General features: G+C 44.3%; 1 long non-coding RNA gene across 1 annotated transcript in view; it reads right to left on the bottom strand.

The window, feature by feature from the left end:
• Window positions 1-9,779: 9,779 nt before the first annotated feature.
• Window positions 9,780-18,383, bottom strand: part of LOC132812779 (uncharacterized) — a 28,266-nt gene continuing 19,662 nt past the window's right edge. Inside the window, exon 4 of the long non-coding RNA XR_009643777.1 lies at window positions 9,780-9,953. This is a non-coding gene — a long non-coding RNA (uncharacterized LOC132812779). The remainder of the gene's footprint in view (window positions 9,954-18,383) is intronic.

The raw sequence follows: 18,383 nt of genomic DNA, 5'->3' as shown, positions 1-18,383 counted from the left end.
TGCAGAGGGATCTTGGAGTCCATGTACAGAGATCTCTGAAAGTTGCCACCCAGGTGGATAGTGCTGTTAAGGCGGCATACGGCGTGTTAGGTTTCATTGGTAGAGGGATTGAGTTCTGGAACCACAATATCATGCTGCAACCATACACAATGCTGGTGTGGCCAAAGTTGGAATATTGTGTACAGCTCTGGTCGCCCCATTACAAAAAGGATGTGGACGCTTTGGAAAAGGTGCAGAGGAGATTTATCAGGATGGTGCCTGGTCTGGAGGGAAGGTCTTATGAGAAAGGCTGAGAGACTTGGATCTGTTCTCATTGGAAAGAAGGTGGCTAAGGGGGAATTTGATAGAGACATATAAGATAATCAATGGATTAGATAGACAGTGAAAGTCTTCTTCTTCGGATGATGTCGTCAACTTGTACGAATGAGCACAACTACAAATTGAAGGGTGATAGATTTAAGACAGATGTCAGAGGCAAATTCTTTACAAGGAGAGAGTGGTAAGTGTGTGGAATGTCCTACCTGCTGAGGTATTCAACTCAGCCACACTAGGGAGATTTAAATAATCCTTAGATAAACTCATGGATGATTTTGGGATAGTGTAGGGGGACGAGTTGAGAAAATTCCACAGTTCGGTGCAACATTGAGGGCTGAAGGGCATGTTCTGTGCTTTATTGTTCTATGTTCTATAATCTGAATCTTTATCCAAGGTGGAAATGACAAATTCTACCATAGATTTCAGGGGACGGGGGAAATATAAAGAAAATAAAAACCGAAAGAACAGAAGATGCGGTTGATCAGAAACAAAAACAGAAGTTTCTGGAAATGCTCAACAAGTCTGGAAGCATCTGTGAAGAGAAATCAGAGTTCACGTTTCTAATGAAGGACCCAAAACGTTAACGGAATTTTATTTTCTCAGATGCTGCAAGACCAGCTGAGCATTTCCAATAACGTGGAAGTTTAAAGGGAGTTATGTCAGGCAAGTTTCTAATGAAAAAGGTGGTAGATGACTAGAATGTTCTCTCCGGGGTGGTGGTAAAAGCAGAAATAATCACAATGCTTAAGAGGCATTTGGGAAGGCACATAAGCAGGCAAGGGGTTGCCAGGGATATGGATCATGTCCAGGCAGGTGGAATTAGTTTAGGAATGGCATCCTGATGGGCCGATTATTCAGGTGCTGTACTGTTCTGTTTTCCAGGGGGTACAACGTGTGGATCGAGAGTTAATATGTTTTAGAACACACCGTTGAGAGAAGCAATGTAGAAAGGAAATATATATTTGCATGGCACAGACACAAAGAGTAGAGACTGAGGGAAGGTGGGGGGAACAATGTGTACAATTCTTTAAAGGAGAGAGGACATAATCAAAGTGTTTTGATCAAAACATATGGGATCCTGGGTTTCATTAAGCAATTTCATTGATGGGATATGTCACAGTCAATCATTGTATCCAATTCAGGTCAACAGATTCCTGCTCAGGAAGGATCTGAGTGATCTTCACGGTGTGGAGTACAGACTTACTGGTGTGGTGCACAGATGAAGAAAATGCAGTCCCTGGAATGATTTGGAAAAAAACAAATGTTATTTTCTTTGAAGAAATCAAGTTGAATATATCTTGATAGAATAAAATGGATAAATTATAACACATCTACATAGAGCAGACAATAAAATAAATTGCACTTGATAGGTGATGGCTCAAAATTTAAGACCAGATATAACGTTTTGAGAAAGTGGGAGATGAGCAAGTGTTCCCGTTGACTGTATTGGCTGGAAATATGCAGAACATGCTGCCTATTATATGGTGCAAGTAGAGATGGTCAATGATTAACGAATACGATTATATCAGATCTGAGGGAAATAAACTTTCAGGGTTTTGGGGACAGTTGGAGAATGAGAATAAGGGATTCTGCTACAGAGAGCCAGCTTGGATTTGATGGGCCCCTTTCTGCGCCATAATACATTATTTTTGTCCTTGCTTAACTTGTTCTGGTTGTTTGTCTTATCATTTAGGTAAATCTACTCTGTGTTCATGCTCAGACCAACACAGGTTGTCCTTCCACAGCAGGAGATAGTGTATACAGCTTTATATTTGGTTCTGGGGGAGTCCCCAGGTAGGGTACACAGAATTGAAAATCTGCTCCAGGATGTTTTTACCAGGATTGTGATTATCTTGAAACATCTAATGCCACACCAATGCCTGGAATGCTTTCTGACTGACTGACTAACTAAATGAAATATGTTCCTTCTACAGCACGTTGCTGGCTGGTGTTCTGTGGCCAGTGTTGTTGCACAAGGATCAGAATTGGAACATCTATTGTCTGTAACATATATCAATGATTAGCATGGAAATGAAAACGATTTAATTAGCAAGTTTCTAGATGTTACAAATTGATGAAGTTATGAATCATGAAGAATGTTGTCAAAGGATAAAGCAAGAAAGAGATCAGTTGTAAAACCTATACGAAGATAGATTTTAATCCAGACAAGTGTGAGGTGATGTATTTTGAGAGGCTCATTGCCAGAGGAATGCATTCACTAAGCCAAAGGGCTCTCAGCAGCATTGATGTACACAGGGATCTTCAGGGGCAAGTTCACAGCTCCCTGAAAGTGGTGAAGGAGGTGGATGGCATAAATGCCTTCTTCTGTCAGGGGAGTGAATATAAAACTGTCATTATGCCACCTTTGGAGTATTGTGTGCTGTTTTGATGACTACATAAAAAGGAGGATGTGGAGGCTTTGAACAGCGTGATAACAGGATTACCAGGATGTTGCCTGGATTGGGAGAGGTTGGATAGACTTGGAGTTTTGTCTTGGGAAAGTCAGTGGCTGCGGGTGATCCGAAAGACTCAGACAGTGTGAAAAATCTGAATCTTTTTCCAAGATGAAAATGGCAAATTCTACAGGCCATATATTTATGGGAGTGGGGGCAAGTTTAAAGGAAATGAAAACTGAAACAACTGCAGATGCTGTAAACCAGAAACAAAAACATTATCGGGAAAAGTTCAACAGCTCTAGCAGCTTCTATGAAGATAAATTAAAGTTAATGTTTCTGAGGAAGGGTGACCAGACCCGAAACATGAACTGACTTCTCTTCAGAGATGCTGCATGATCTGCTGAGCATTTCCAACAACATCTGTGCAAGGTTAAAGACAGTTGTGTCAGACAAGTTTCTTATGCAGAAGGTGGTAAATGACAAGAATGTACTTTCCTGAGCGATGGGAAAAGCAGAAAAAAATCACAACTTTTAAGAGGCATTTGGGCAGACACATAATCAGGCAAGGGTTGGCAGGGATATGGACCATGTACAGGCAGGTGGAATTAGTTTGGAATGGCATCATGATCCGCACAGACATGGTGGGCCGATTATTCCGGTGCTGTACTGTTCTGTTTTCCAGGGGGAAGAATGTGTGGAGCGAGAGATAATATTTTGAGTAGAATATGTCTCTTCTTTAGCACACACAGTAAGTTTGTGCATTTTGAGAGAAGCAATGTCAAAAGGGAATATATATTTGAATGGCACAGATACAGAGAGCAGGACAGCAGGAATGGGGGACAATGTGTACCAATCATTAAAGGAGAGAGAACATAAAGTGTATTGAGTAAAACAAATGGATGCTTGGCTTCATTAATGTGGGAACACTAACAAACTCACGGAAAAGATGCTGACCCTGGACAAAGCTCTAGTTAGGTCACAGTCAATCATTGCATTCAATTCTGGTCAACAGATTCCTGGTCAGAATGAGGAAGTTAAAATACCATAGAGGGGCCAGTTCCGTACCTTTTGCTTCTCTTTCAGGACACCGTGGGGACTCAAGGATTAAACATTCCTTGCCAAAGGCCTTATTTCATCAACTGAAAGCCTACACTCTTAGAATACAGACAGAACACCTCAGAAGGGGGGAGGCTGACAGTATGTCAACATAGAACCTCTTGCAGCCACACGTGTGGATTGCCCCGTAACCCCAGACAGAGGAATGTGCCCTTTCCAGTCAAGACTGAGAACCCTGGATACAACCCTATTAAACTGCCTTCCCCTCCCTTGTCTTAGCTCCCCTCCTTATTAGCATAGGTAAGTGAATCCCCCACATACTGACAGAAGAACCTTTCTGCCTTAATCTCTTCCCATCAACACATAATCATGAACAATATGATAATCAATTTCTGTAATCCATCACACGTTATCACAGGACATCATCATTTATCAAGCTTTGTAAATTCATAAATACCTGCTTTAAACTAAGTAATGACAATCGCCCATGTGACTGATATACCTTTGTCTAGTACCTATTAAATATACTGTCTCTGTGATTAGATTACTTACAGTGTGGAAACAGGCCCTTCAGCCCAACAAGTCCACACCGACGCACCACAGCGCCACCCACCCATACCCCTACATTTATCCCTTTACTTAACACTACAGGCGATTTAGCATGGTCAATTCAACTGACCTGCACATCTTTGGACTATGGGAGGAAGCCGGAGCACCCACAGGAAACCCACGCAAACACGGGAGAACGTGCAAACTCCACACAGTCAGTCGCCTGAGTCGGGAAATGAACCCGGGTCTCTGGCGCTTGTGAGGCAGCAGTGCTAATCACTGTGCCACCGTGCCGCCCACAGACTGTGGGTAAGGCAGAGATTCGAAGAAGAGTCTCTACAAGTAGAGATTGCTTTGAAACTCTCGTCGGCTGTCCAATAATAGACCTAGATATAGCAGACAAAAATATCTGTATTTGATAGGTGATGGCACAAGAATTAAGGTCAGATGTAAAGTTTTGAGACAGCCGGAGATGAGGAAGTGTTTCTACTGACTGTATTGCCTGGAAATATGCAGAACATTTTGCTTATTATGGTGGCACAAGTAGAGAAGCTCAATGATTGATAAAAACAATTAGATCAGTTCTGAGAGAAATAAACTTGCAGAGTTTGGGGTACATATGGGGAATGAGAATATTGGATTTTTTGCGACAGAGAGCCAGCTTGGATTTGATAGGCCTCTTTCTGTGCTATACTGCATTTTATTTGGACTTGCTTAAATTGCTCTGGTCACCAAGTAAGTTGTCATTTAGGGAAATCTGCTCATTGTTCCTACACAGCCCAATACAGGCTGTCCCTCCACAGCAGGAGATAATGTTTACTGCTTTATACTGGGTCCTTGAGGGGTGGGGGGTGCTAACAGTGTGTGTAACAGTCTGCGAGCATTTATCTGAAATGGCAAAACACCAGTGCAGTCACACTAGGGACTGACTCTGGAAACGTGGGGAATGCCAGAAGGGAATTCTTTACCCATCCCATCTGGAAATGGGCCAAACCAGTCAGACTGGGGAGCTGTTCACCTGCTCTGTGCGTGTGGGGGGGGGGGGGGGGGGGAGGGATTCACTCAGGCATCCATCCTGCTGAGACACCAGGGAATTTACTGATAGCCAAAGTTGAAGGATTTTTTTTCTCTTTCTCACGCCAAGTAAAGAACAATGGTTTTGGCAGCTCAAAGTTTTGCACACAGAGATCTTAGCTTTGGAAATGTTCACAACATTGTTGAACATGTACAGATTCACACTAGGTAGAGACTTTTATTTCCCTTTATTCATTCACAGGATGAGGGTGTTGCTGGCCCGGCAGCATTTCCTGCCCATCCCTAATTTCCCAGAGGGCAGGTAAGAGTCAACCACATTGCTGTGGGTCTGAGGTCACAATGTAGGCCAGACCAGGGAAGGATGGCAGCTTCCTTCCTGAAAGGGCATTACTGAACCAGATCGGTTTTTCTGAGAATCGATTAATGGTCATCATTAGACTCTAAATTCACAAGTTTTTTTTATTGAATTCAAATTCCTCCATCTGCTGCAGCAGGCTTTGAATCCAGGTCTCCAGAACACTATCTGGGGTTTATAGATTAACTGTCTCACGACAATACCACTCAGTCAATACTTCCCCACTTCGCTGTCCATCTGCACAGAGTGAACAGTGATTTTCTGGTTCATCAGAACTGGTTCATCACATGTAAGTTTGCTCAATGATTGCAGGAATTGGATGTTGATTGGCAATTGACATCCATCTCCGAACCATGTATTCTGGGGTTTGTTTCTGGTGATGATTGGAAGCACCATCAGTCTTGTTAACTTTTGGGGATAAAAAGAGTTTCAATTAGCTTTCTGTTAAATGCATGGCTATCAATTCTATTTCACAACTCTCAGGCAGATTAGTTTCTTTTGAAGGGCTCTCCATCTCCCCAACCTCCTCCATCCTTACCCCCAAGAGTGCAATAATCTTATAGAGTCTCTTTATGACAATGAATGAGACAATCTGATCAGCTGCTTCTTTCCCTACTCCTATGTCAAATTGGATCTCAAACTCCCCTTGCTGCAGGTGTGATCCTGCATCATTGTACAGTGTTGCTCGTATTTCATGTCTTGGCCTATCAGTGTTCATGATACTGCATGTAGTATATGGGGCCAACAGTGTAAGAGTTTAGCTCTTTCCTTCCACCAACAGCAGTAGAATTGTACTCCAACAAAACTTACAGAATCATGGCCCATCATATCCCCCAATTTACCTCTTACCATCGAATCAGAGGATCACTCCTCGTTCAACTGAGAGAATTCAGGAGGGCATGCCAGTAACAGCAGCATGAACACCTAAAAATGAGGTGTTAACCTGATGAAGTTTCCAAAGAAACTTCGCTCTGTCTATCACTTGTGTGCCAAACAGCATAAGCGACAAGTGATAGACAGAGCGAAGCAATCCGGGAAACAACTGAACAGATCTAAGATCTGCAGTCCAGCCACACCCAGTTGTGAATGAAATCAGAGCACAGCTGGAGTTCTGAGGACAGTTCTCTTCAAGATATTAACAAACAAGAACATCAGACTGGATTAATTATCATAAAACTCAAGTCCTTTTGATATTCATATATTTACAATCAATGTTCAATTCACCAATGTAGCTGAAGGTAAAGACAATCTTGAAGTGATTGTAACAGTGGAGACATCTGAATACTTGATCAGCAAATTTAAGCCTGTTGTGTTTCGATAGTAATAATTTTAAAGAAATTTTAAAAAGTAAGGTGACTTGAGTATAATGGAAGAAATTGATTGGTGGGTAGCTGATAATGTTGTTTTAATCTGAAGTTAATTTAGGATTATTTAACAAATAAACACATGGTAGGGAATCCAAGACCCATGGAGTGCACACCCAGTTCCATGTGGGAAAACCAGGATTCTTTTTTGTGAGAGAAACAACCACAAGAACACGGAGGTGACATGGGAAATGTCAGGAACACTCGTTTGACTGCGGTTAAAGTACTGCACACACTTCTGATCCCCACATTCCAAGGTTGATGTGATCACACCAGAGAGGGTACAGAGGAGATTGATCAGAATGTTTCTACAATTGGAGAATTTCTGCTCTGAGGAAAGGTTGGATAGGCTGGGGATGATTTCCGAGGAGGATGAGCTGAGATATAATTGAAGTGATAAAATGCTGAGGAATCCAGATTGAGTGGATAGGAAGGAGCTATTCTCTAACAGAGAGGTCAGAAACTGGAGGATTTAGATTGAAACTAATTCTCTGAAAGAAGGGGAGGGGAGAATTCATTTCACTCGGAGATGGTGGGGAGCAGGAACTCACTGATGGGGTGGCAGAGGCAGTAACCAGCATCACATTAGAATAAAAGGACATGGATGTAACTGAGATGCTGGAGCAGGCAGGGCTGCGGACTAAAGTCTGCAGAATGTGATCATTGTGATTTATTTAACATTTCTCCAATTTGAGAATTTATGAACATCATCCGACCTGAATTCCAAATGTCACAATAAATTGATCAGAAAGTTACAGCACATATTGAGGCCACTTGGCCAATCCTGCATGTCTTGGCTGCAATAGAATGACCCAGGCTTTACAGCATTCTGTACTCACCAATGAGAGCAACAATTTCAGACTGTGAACTCTGCCCTCTATGTTGTTATAATCTGTTTTTTCAATGTATTTCTTTGACAGCTGCTCACCTTGTTTCCTGGTTTCTTTCCCAGCCCTAACTCCATTCCCCATGGCCTTGAGGGACTACCATTTCTGCAATTTAATCTCTCCTGCCTTCCCCTGTGTGACACTGTCTTTTTGTTCTTGTCTCAACCCACCTTGCTCACAACCTGTTACATTTCTGATGGTTCCCAGACCTCCGTGACTTCACTGCGCCCCGAGTCACTGGCCCGAATTTTGAATTCTCTTCCTCATGAGATAATCGGAAATCTTTCTGGCTGCAGCATCTCCCAGACTCTCTGGGCAATAAACAGCAATGTGACAATGAGCAGGGATCATCTGTTTTGATTTAATTGGGATTATAGCACTGCTGCTTCACAGCACCAGGTACAAGGTTGGAGTCCAGCCTTGGTCAACAGCCTATGTGGAGTTTGCACATTCTCCTATGAGAGCCCCCTCCAGGTGCTCTGGTTTCCTCCCACAGTTCAAAAATTTGTGGGTGAGGTGGATCAGTTGTGTGAAATTGTCCACAGTGTCCAGGATTGTGCAGACTCCGTGGATCAGCCATGGGAAATGCAGTGTTACAAGGACGGAGTGCTCCAGGTGGGATGCTCTTTGAATGGTTGGTGGGGTTTGATGGGTCAATGCTCTCCTTCCACACTATCAGGATTCTATTCTATGATAGAGGATAAAGCAGGGCGTCCTTGGAGAAGGATCATGTGGTATGTATCAATGTTTCAATGTGTTTAGGTAGAGGTGGGCATCGCAGGGGATACAGTGCTTTATCTCCACCGCTGCCCACTCACCCCCAACTCTACTTTGATTTGGTCCCTTCCCACTCTGTCACATGGAATGGTTTGCTTTGCCCGTAATGGGCTTTGTTTGTAAATATTCAATTGGTTACACGGGTGGTTTCCTGCTGGTGATTATATATTAACAAAACCCAAAATGGCGTAATGATGAACGAGGGAAGGTTGCTCAGCTGTGTGTGATAACACTTCTGGGTCGGAGAAATTTGTGGGGGCGGGGGGGAGGAGAACACTTCACAGCTCACAGAATGAGAATTGAAAAGCAGTTAAATCAAACCAAAGGTTCAGACAGGGATTAAATATTTCCCTGGAGTTTGAATAACTGGAAAGTGATGGTGTCCGGGAATAGACAGGATTTTGTTTTACAGGACGTTTGAAATTCTTAAAAACTTAAGTCCAGATAGTTTCATTTCTTTTCTTTTAGTTTTATTTATAGTGGAATAAATAGCTACAATATTTTTCAACCAAATTCACAAACCTTGTAAAAGACATATTTTTAAAAATCCACCAAACCATCCCTCACTGAAAACTGATGTGGAGGTGCAATCTCCTGCAGAATCCCTGCCCACTCCTTCCGACCCAGGCTCCATGACTATATACATACCTGGGAGATAGTAGCGGGAGGCCATTCAGCCTTTCACTCCTGCTCCACCATTCAATGGGAAACAGCTGACCATCCATATCAGTCTCCTGTTCCTGCTGTGTTCTAATCCCCTTTCATGACTCTACCTCGAAGAACTATATCTAAGTCCTCCTTTGGTTTCACTGCCTTTTGTTCCAGTGACGTTGCTGTGTTACTGTGTGGGTGTAGGCAGGGGTAATGTGATGGTGCTGCCTCCTGGAGGATACACTCAGCATCCCTCATCATCCTGCAGTAACATCAACTGGGTTTCAGCAACTAGAGATAGCAACCATTTCCAGGATATGGGCATCACTGGCTCAGCCAGCATTTATTCCCTATCTCCAGTTACCCTTGAGAAGATGGTAGTGAGCTGCTGTCTTGAACCATTCGCAGTCCATTTGGCATAGATAGACTGACAATGCTGGGAGGGAGAGTGTTGCAGGATTTTGGCAGAGTCATTCTCCATCTTTGGTTCTTTAAGCACTAGGCAACTTAATCACAATCTGCACATGATTTTGAGATTTCAGTCTGCAAATCTTCACCGTCTAGCACCCTGTATAAAGGAATATGTACAGATGAGAAATTCAGAACAGACAATTCTAGTTTCTCTAGAATATCTTTTTTCCCTTTCTTCCCCCAAAGCTGTAACCCTCCAGCCCACTTACTCTCTCCCACCATTCTGGCTCTGCTACTCCTGAGTGTACACCCTCCCCATTCTCATGGAGTTGTTGATAAACAGATCCATGCCACCACTTCCCATCCCTGGTTGGACTCTGCAACCTTTCTGGGTTCACTTCCTTTCCCTTCAGTTACTGCAAGTCAATAATGTAACAGCAGAATGAAACAAAAGGAAACAGAAAGGGAGGTGGCAGATCCTGGACAGAAGAGGAACCTTCAGTCTGGGAGAATAGGTCAGAGCCTTCTTTGTTTCTCATTGGTCGGTTCCAGGGTTATGACTTTTGGGAATGTAACTTGGTCCCATGTGGGTGTGGTGACACTTTAACCCCCCAACAGACCAATGCTACAAGCAAATACGTTCCTCCTCCAGACAATCACTGTGTGAAATACTTTCCACTAGTTACACCAAAGCACATGCTCCAAAACCCACCCACATTCTGCACGTGTGCAGTGCCACGTTTCCCCACAGACGTTTGGTCCCTGCCTCGGAATTTGGGAGTTGCAGTCCTCATGCAGCCACTGGAGCCCTGTCTCTGGAACGTGAATGAAAAGTGTGGGATGGAGGATGTTGTGTATCGGATCCCCTTTCAGACACACGGGACATGTGGGCCGTCACTGGGATTTACTGAGACATCCGCTTAGACAACCGGATTTCTGACGTGAGGAACATAGATTCAGCCAACTGGAGAATTGGGAGGTTAATAAGGCGCAGTAGGTTTTAAGCAGAGGTGGCTCAGTGGCTAGCACTGCTGTCTCACAGCATCAGAGACCAGAGGTGACTGTGTGGAGTTTACCCATTCTCCCCATGTTTGCATGTTTTCGTGCAGTTCTCCAGTTTCCTCACACAGTCCAAAGATGTGCAGGTTAGGTGGATTGCCCATGCTAAATTGCTGAGTGTCCATGCACGTTAGCCATGGGAAATGCAATGTTACAGGGAACAAGTGGGTCTGAATGGGATGCTCATTATAGGGCTGGTGTGGACTCGATGGATGAATACTGTTTCTGCACTATAGGGACTCTATTCTATTCTCATGAAGAAGAATATACTTGTCTCAATGTGTTGTGAATCTATGGAATTCCCTGTTCAAAATGTGGTGGATGCCAGGACAATGAGCCAATTTGAAGAGATACAGATGTTGTATTTGCAATGAGATGAAGGGTGAGAGAGAGCAGGTGGGAACATCCAGCTGAGACCGAGGTGAGCTCAATCATCACCGTATTAAATGGTGGAGCTGGTTTGAAGGGCTGCATTGCCTCTCCTGTGCCCAGTGCTTATCTTCTTACGGTAATAACTGGAAAGCTGAATCCAAAAATCACTACCTTCACCAAAGGAGATTTTCGGAAAATGACAGATAGTCGGGTGGATTAGCATTCCAATCTTAGATAGTAAGGACGCGTGTAGGAGATAATGATTTTGCAATTTTAAACTGAGGGGAGACAGGGATTTATGGTTTTAGACTGCGTAGTACATTCGCAGCATCCAGAGTTTTGAGAATATCTATCCTGTATTTTATTACAAAGCCAAGGCCACAGATGGAAAGCTGGAAGATTAGATCCACTCCCAAGATCCAGTGCTTAAACAAAAGGAGACTACAATAGGATGAGGCAGGAGTTGGCTAACGTAGACTGGAAACAAAGACTTTATGGTGGGAAAGTTGACAGAGAGTGCGGGAATATCAAAGCAATTTTTTGAAATGCTCCGCAAAAGTATATATCAGGGAAAAGGAAGGACTGTAGGAAAAGGAGTCATCTGCCATGGGTGGCTCAGGAAATAAGAGAGTCTATCAAACTGAAATAGAATGCATACAAATTGCCAAAGTCCAAGGAGATTAGAAAAACTTTAAAGATCAACAGAAAGCTAGATGGGATTGGGAGAGAAAAGTGATGAGTAGCTATCCCCAGGGCCAGAATACCAGTTTACACTGCTCGAGGGGAACCTATCGTGTGGGGAACATATGGCCTCTGTAATTGCTGAAGCACTTCACTGTTACCATAGAGATAATCCTGATCAAGTTAAAAATCACAGCACACTCCAAAAGCTTGTACTTGCAAATAATCCTGTTGGACTATAACCTGGTGATGTGTGGTTTTTAAACTTTGTCCACCCCACCACCGGCTCCTCCACATCAGAATCCTGATAGACAGCCCCACTGAAACTGAAGCGCCTGTCAGATACTTTAGGGATCCATAGGGGCGTGGGGGGAGGGGTGTGTGATTTAACCATAAAGTGCTGAACTGAACTAGACTTTCTAACTGCCGTTGCCATGGAAATAATACTGAGAGACAGTCTCTATTCAAAGTCACAAGCCACAAAGTTATAAGAATGGGAGTGGCACATCGGACAGGCGGGGAGTTACCTGATGCTGCCTGGAGGTGTTTTGCATGTACACTCTCCACATCAATAAAGACACAAAGAAGACCTCTAAGTTCTGCGCCGAGTTATTCCTATCCAGCAGGGTTCAGGAATATGAGTACACAGCAGTCAGTCTCACAGTGGAGGATACAAAGAGCATGGCAGTAATTGATCAGGAGACGTAGGAAGGTGACGACCTCGATAATAACCATTATCGTGAAAGTGTTAGAGCTGGGCAAGTTAATGGAGCTAAAGGTAGACAAGTCTCATTGCCCTGACGGAATACATCCCAAGATACCAACAGGGTTAGGGGGAGAAATAGCAAATGCACTTAGAGTCATAGCATCCTGCAGCAGAGACAGGCCCTTTGGCCCAAACTGGCCCATGCCGACCAGAATGTCCATCCACACTAACCCCATTTCCCTGCACTTGGCCCATCTGCTTCTGACCCTTTCCTATCCATGTATTTGTTCCAAATGTCTTTTACCTGTTGTTGAGTGTTCCTGCCTGAACCACTTCCACTGGCAGCTCAGTCCATATATATACCACCCTCTGGGTAAAACAGTTGCCCCTCAGCTTCCCTTTGTTTTTTTCTCCTCTAACCTTCAACTGATCCAATCAAGCCGTCCAATCCTTGGGTTCCTGGGAAAAAGACTGACTGCATTCACCTTATCCATGCCTCTCATAGTCTTATACACTTCTAGAACAGTACCCCCTCAGTTTCCTCTGCTCTAAACAAAAAAATCCTCGCTTGTCTAACCTCTCCCTATAACTCAGACCCCTGAGCCCTGACAACATCCTTGTAAATTGTTCTGCACTTTTTACAGTTTAATAACTGAAACCTACATTACATTCCTCATATTTCCAGTATTGCCCCACGGCGCTGGAACCGACAACGCCCATGGATTACAATCCATGATCGAGAATGAACTCCTTTACAACAATCCCATTTCCATAGTATTTCCCATGGTGCAGGTATCCTTGTGTCTTTCTGGTTGCATGGTTAATTAAAGACTTGTCCTTCTACAAAGCAAAGTTGTGGCTTAATTGTTCCTGGGAGATGTGCCATGATTTTTCAAACTTTCAAAAACAAATTAAATCTCTCTCCACACTCACCATGCTGACATGGACTTGGCTGTGTCTCAGTACTTTTGCAGTCACACTGATTTGAAATATTGGCCCACGGACAGAATACACACCTTTCCTTCCACATGAAAAGGCCAATGATATTCAGATTGGCACGGATCAAGTAACTATCAAAACTGAACATGAAGTTCAATTTGAATTTCTCATCTGCAAATCCACCCTTTCAGTACCAGACAACAGAGCACACAAGTTACCACCGTTAATACAGGATGGAAATTCATAAGACAATTGTAGTACTAACCTGCAGTTTCCTTGTTCCCCCAAAGCTTTAAACCTCAGTCTCACAATTTCTCTCTTCTGTGAGCTGAAATCCAAACCAATTCCCCCACTCCTTTCCTCCATACCCTGTTCTCTCACACTCTCTCTTCGAATTCAGTTTCCTAGCTCCTGATGAGAACCATCCTGCACACTCTGGCCAAGACCCATCTTACTAAAATGAGCCAAATTAGAACTCTAATTGCAGCCCCATCCTTGTCCCTTTCCATAACAACCCTGAATCTTCACAGAAAAGTTCTGATAACTTTTTGCAAAACGCTGCACCACTGATAGTCTGATCACATGTCAGGATAGCAAGAAAAAGGCCATTCCCCTGGGTCCTGATCCCAGAGGGAGGAAGCTGCCAATGACAGATGAATCCCTCACAACCACAGCCTCCTTCCCAGGCACTGTGCATACTCCCACAATTGCCCAGCACTGTGCCCATACACTGGTCTCCACTCCTACAGTACGTGCTCCTGATCATACAGGAGCCTGGGTGATTGACAGCAGCTGCTGCCCAATATATCAGAATCCCTACAGTATGGAAACTGGCCCTTCGGCCAAACAAGTCCATAATGACCCTCCAAACAGTAACTTATACAGACCCATGCCCTCTAACTAATATAATGGGCAATTTAGAATGGCCAGTTCAGCCATCCTGCACATCTTTGGATTGTGGGCAGAAACCGGAGCATTCGGAGGAAACCCGCTCAGACACGGGAAGAATGCACAAACTCAGGTTTTGGCCGGAATCGAACCAGAGTACTTGGTGCTGTGAGGCAGCAGTGCTAACCACTGAGCCATCTCTATGGACAGGAAGGGGCGGGGCTGGAGAACTATGGTAATGGGATTGTAAACAATGAATGAATGTGGAGGACACTGGGGGATGGACAGGTCAGTGAGGGACAGGAGCAGTGCAGCAGCAGGAGGGAATCCTGGACAAACTGAGCAATGGGAGAGTCTGACAGGAGATAAACTACAGGAAGGTTCTGTTTAGAGGCTCAGGCAGGGACAGCTGGGAGGCAGTATGGCTTGGTGGCTTGGGCACGTTTACTAATCAGCCTCTTCAAAGATGCTGTTACTCAACTCTGAGCCTGATCCTCCTAGTCCAGAGGTAAGGACACTTACACTATTTCCTGGTGGGCAAGGGATACAGGGACTGCTTTTCAAAAGGAACTTACCTGGGTTGCTGACATTAACAAGACTCAATACACAGTCACTGACAAAATGCTGGTGTACTTGAACTTCATCCAGAATATTAACACCTATAACTGGGCAACGCAGACCCCAATGTACAGAGTTAAATCCTGGATATTAATAACAGCTGTGTTCATGGGAAATGATACTTCATGATTTTGATTCAGTTTTTTTGAAGAAGTAACAAAGAGGATTGCTGAGGTCAGAGCATGGACATGATCTACATGAACTTCAGTAAGGCATTCGACAAGGTTCCTCATGGGAGACTGGTCAGCAAGGCTAGATCGTATGGAGTACAGAACTGGCTCGAACGTAGAAGGCAGCGGGTGCTTTTCAGGCTGGAGGCCTGAGACCAGTGGAGTGTCACAAGGATCGGTGCTGGATCCACTACTTTTCGCCATTTATATCAATGATTTGGATGTGAACATAAGAGGTATTGTTAGTAAGTTTGCAGATGACACCAAAATGGGAGGTGTAGTAGACAGTGAAAAAGATTACCTCCGGGTACAAGAGGATCTGGATCAGATGGGTGAATGGGCTGAGGAGTTCAATTTAGAAAAATGTGAGCTGCTGCATTTTGGAAAAGCAAACTTTAGCAGGACGTATACAGTTAATAGTAAGTTCCTGGGGAGTGCTGCTAAACAAAGAGACCTTGGAGTGCAGGCTCATACTTCCTTGAAAGTAGAGTAGCAAGTAGATAGATTAGTGAAGAAGGCAGTTTGTCTGCTAGCCTTTATTGGTCAGAGCATTGAGTATAGGGGTTGGGAGGTCATATTGCGGCTGTACAGGACATTGATTCGGTAACTTTTGTAACATTCCATGCAATTCTGGTCTCCTTCCGATCACATGGATGTTCTCAAACTTGAAATGGGTCAGAACAGAATTATAGGATTTTGCCAGGGTTGGATAGGCTGTTTTCCTTGGAGCATCAGAGGCTGAACGGTGACCTGAAAGAGACTTTTAAAATCAGGCCGGGCATGGATAGGGTAAATAGAGAAGATATTTTCCCTCCAGAGGGGGAGTACAGAACTAGGGGACTGGGAGGGGGTGGGCGGAGGAACAGAGAGGGTAGGTGGATCGAGACTGGTGGGACAGAAATGGGTGAGGACAGAAAGTAGGATTAGAGAGGAGGGGAACAGAGGGGGCGACTGACGGTTGGGGGGAGGGGGGTAACCGACAGAGAGGGGGAGCAGACCGAGGGGGTGCAACTGACATAGGGAGGGGGGGAAATGATGGGTGTGCAACCGACGGGGGAGTGACTGACAGAGAGGGGGAAAGACTGAGGGCGTGACAGACCGACAGATGGGGGGACAGAACGATGGGTGGCGGCGACAGGGGTGGTGGTGACCAACAAAGGGCTGGCGAGAGAGAGGGGGTAACAGACAGAGTGGGAGGAGACGGGGGAACACAGAGGGGGAAGATGGAGACTTATTTTATAGATCGACAACTCAACCCTGTCCCTGTTTTCTCCTCCTCAGCTTAATTCCGCCTGAAGGTCACAGAACAACTGCATAGTTTCTGGAAAGTAGAGTTTCAGGGAGATCAGGTGCTGAACGTGGCATTTGGAACATGCTGATCAATAAATGGACTCTGGTTCGATTCCACTGTCTGTGTGGTGTTTGCACATTCTTCCTGTGTGTCTGCGTGGACTTCCTCTGGGTGCTCTTAATTTCCTGCCACAATTTCAAAGACACGCAGGTTAGGTGGATTAGCTTTGGGTAATGGTAGGTTACAGAGTTAGGGTGGAATGCTGTTGCGATGGTTGGTATGGTCTCATGGGCCGAATGGCTTGCTTCCACATTGTAGGGATTCTGTCACTGAGCATAGGGATTAGGAGGTCACGTTGTGGCTGAGTAGGGTATTGGTGAGGCCAGTTTTAGAATACTGCATTCAATTGTAGTCTCCCCGATTTCAGAAAGATGTTATCAGAATAGGAGTCAACCTCTTAATAGCAAGTCCTTGGGAAGTGTTGACAAACAAACAGACCGTGCAGTGTAGGTTGATAGTTCCTTGAAAGTGTGGTTGAGGTAGACAGGTCAGTGAAGATGGTGTGCAGTATGCTAGCTGTTTTTGGGCAGTGCATTGAGTATAGGAGCTGGGAGATCATGTTTCGGTTGCACAGTTTATTTGCTTGGCCACTTTTGAAATGAAAATGTGTTGCTGGTTAAAACGCAGCAGGTCAGGCAGCATCCAAGGAGCAGGAAATTCGACGTTTCGGGCATAAGCCCTTCCTCAGGAACCAGCTTTAACCAGCAACACATTTTCAGTTCTGATCTCCAGCATCTGCAGACCTCACTTTTTACACTTTTGACACTTTTGAAATGCCCAGACTGCTTTCAATTCCAGTCTCCCTGCTATAGGAAAGATGCTGGGAAATTGCAAGAGTTCAGAAAAGTTTTACTAGGGTATTGCCAGTATTCGAACATTTGAACCATAGGGAGAGGCTGAATAGGCTGAGGCTATTTCCCTGCAGCACTGGACACTTTAGGTGGATTTATCGAACTTCATAAAATTATGAGGAGCAGTGATCGGGTGAATAGTCATGGTTTCTTTCTTTCCCAGGGCAGGGGAGTCCAAACGAATAATGTGAAGTTTTTTCCAAGGTGGAAATGACAAATTCTGGAGGAGAGGGGGAAAGTTTAAAGGATATGAAAACTGTAACAACTGCAGATTCTGTAAACCAGGAAGAGAAACAGAAGTTTCTGGAAAAGCTCAGCAGGTCTAGCAGCATCTGTGAAAAGAAATTAGAGTTAACGTATCTGAGGAAGGGTGACCAGACCCGAAACTTTAACTGATTTTTCTTCCCAGATGCTGCATTACCTGCTGAGCATTTCCAACAACATCTGTGCAAGTTTAAAGGGAGTTGTGTCAGACAAGTGTCTTGTGCAGATGTTGATAAGTGACTAGAATGTATTCTCCTGGGAGATGGGAAAAGCAGAAACAAACACAATTTAAGAGGCATTCGGACAGACACATAAGCAGGCATAGGTTATCAGGGATATGGATCATGTTACAGGCAGATGGAATTAGTTTGGGATGGCATTATGATCTGCACAGATACGGTGGGCTGATTACTCTGGTGCTGTAACTGTTATGCTTTCCGGGGGTAGAATGGTTTTTGAAGAAGTAACAAAAATGATTGTTGAGGGCAGACTGGTCGACATGATCAACGTGGACTTTAGTAAGGCATTCGGCAAGCTTTCTCATGGAGACTGGCCAGCAAGGTTAGGTCTCATGGAATAAAGCGGAAACCAGCTATTTGAGTACAGAACTGGCTCAAAAGTAGAAGACAGAGAGTGGTGGTGGAGGGATGCTTTTCAGACTGGAGGCCTGTGGAGTGTCACAAGGATT

Source organism: Hemiscyllium ocellatum, unplaced genomic scaffold (genome assembly GCF_020745735.1).
Source record: "Hemiscyllium ocellatum isolate sHemOce1 unplaced genomic scaffold, sHemOce1.pat.X.cur. scaffold_298_pat_ctg1, whole genome shotgun sequence".
Classification (NCBI taxonomy): domain Eukaryota; kingdom Metazoa; phylum Chordata; class Chondrichthyes; order Orectolobiformes; family Hemiscylliidae; genus Hemiscyllium; species Hemiscyllium ocellatum.
This window is presented reverse-complemented; position numbering and strand designations above follow the sequence as displayed.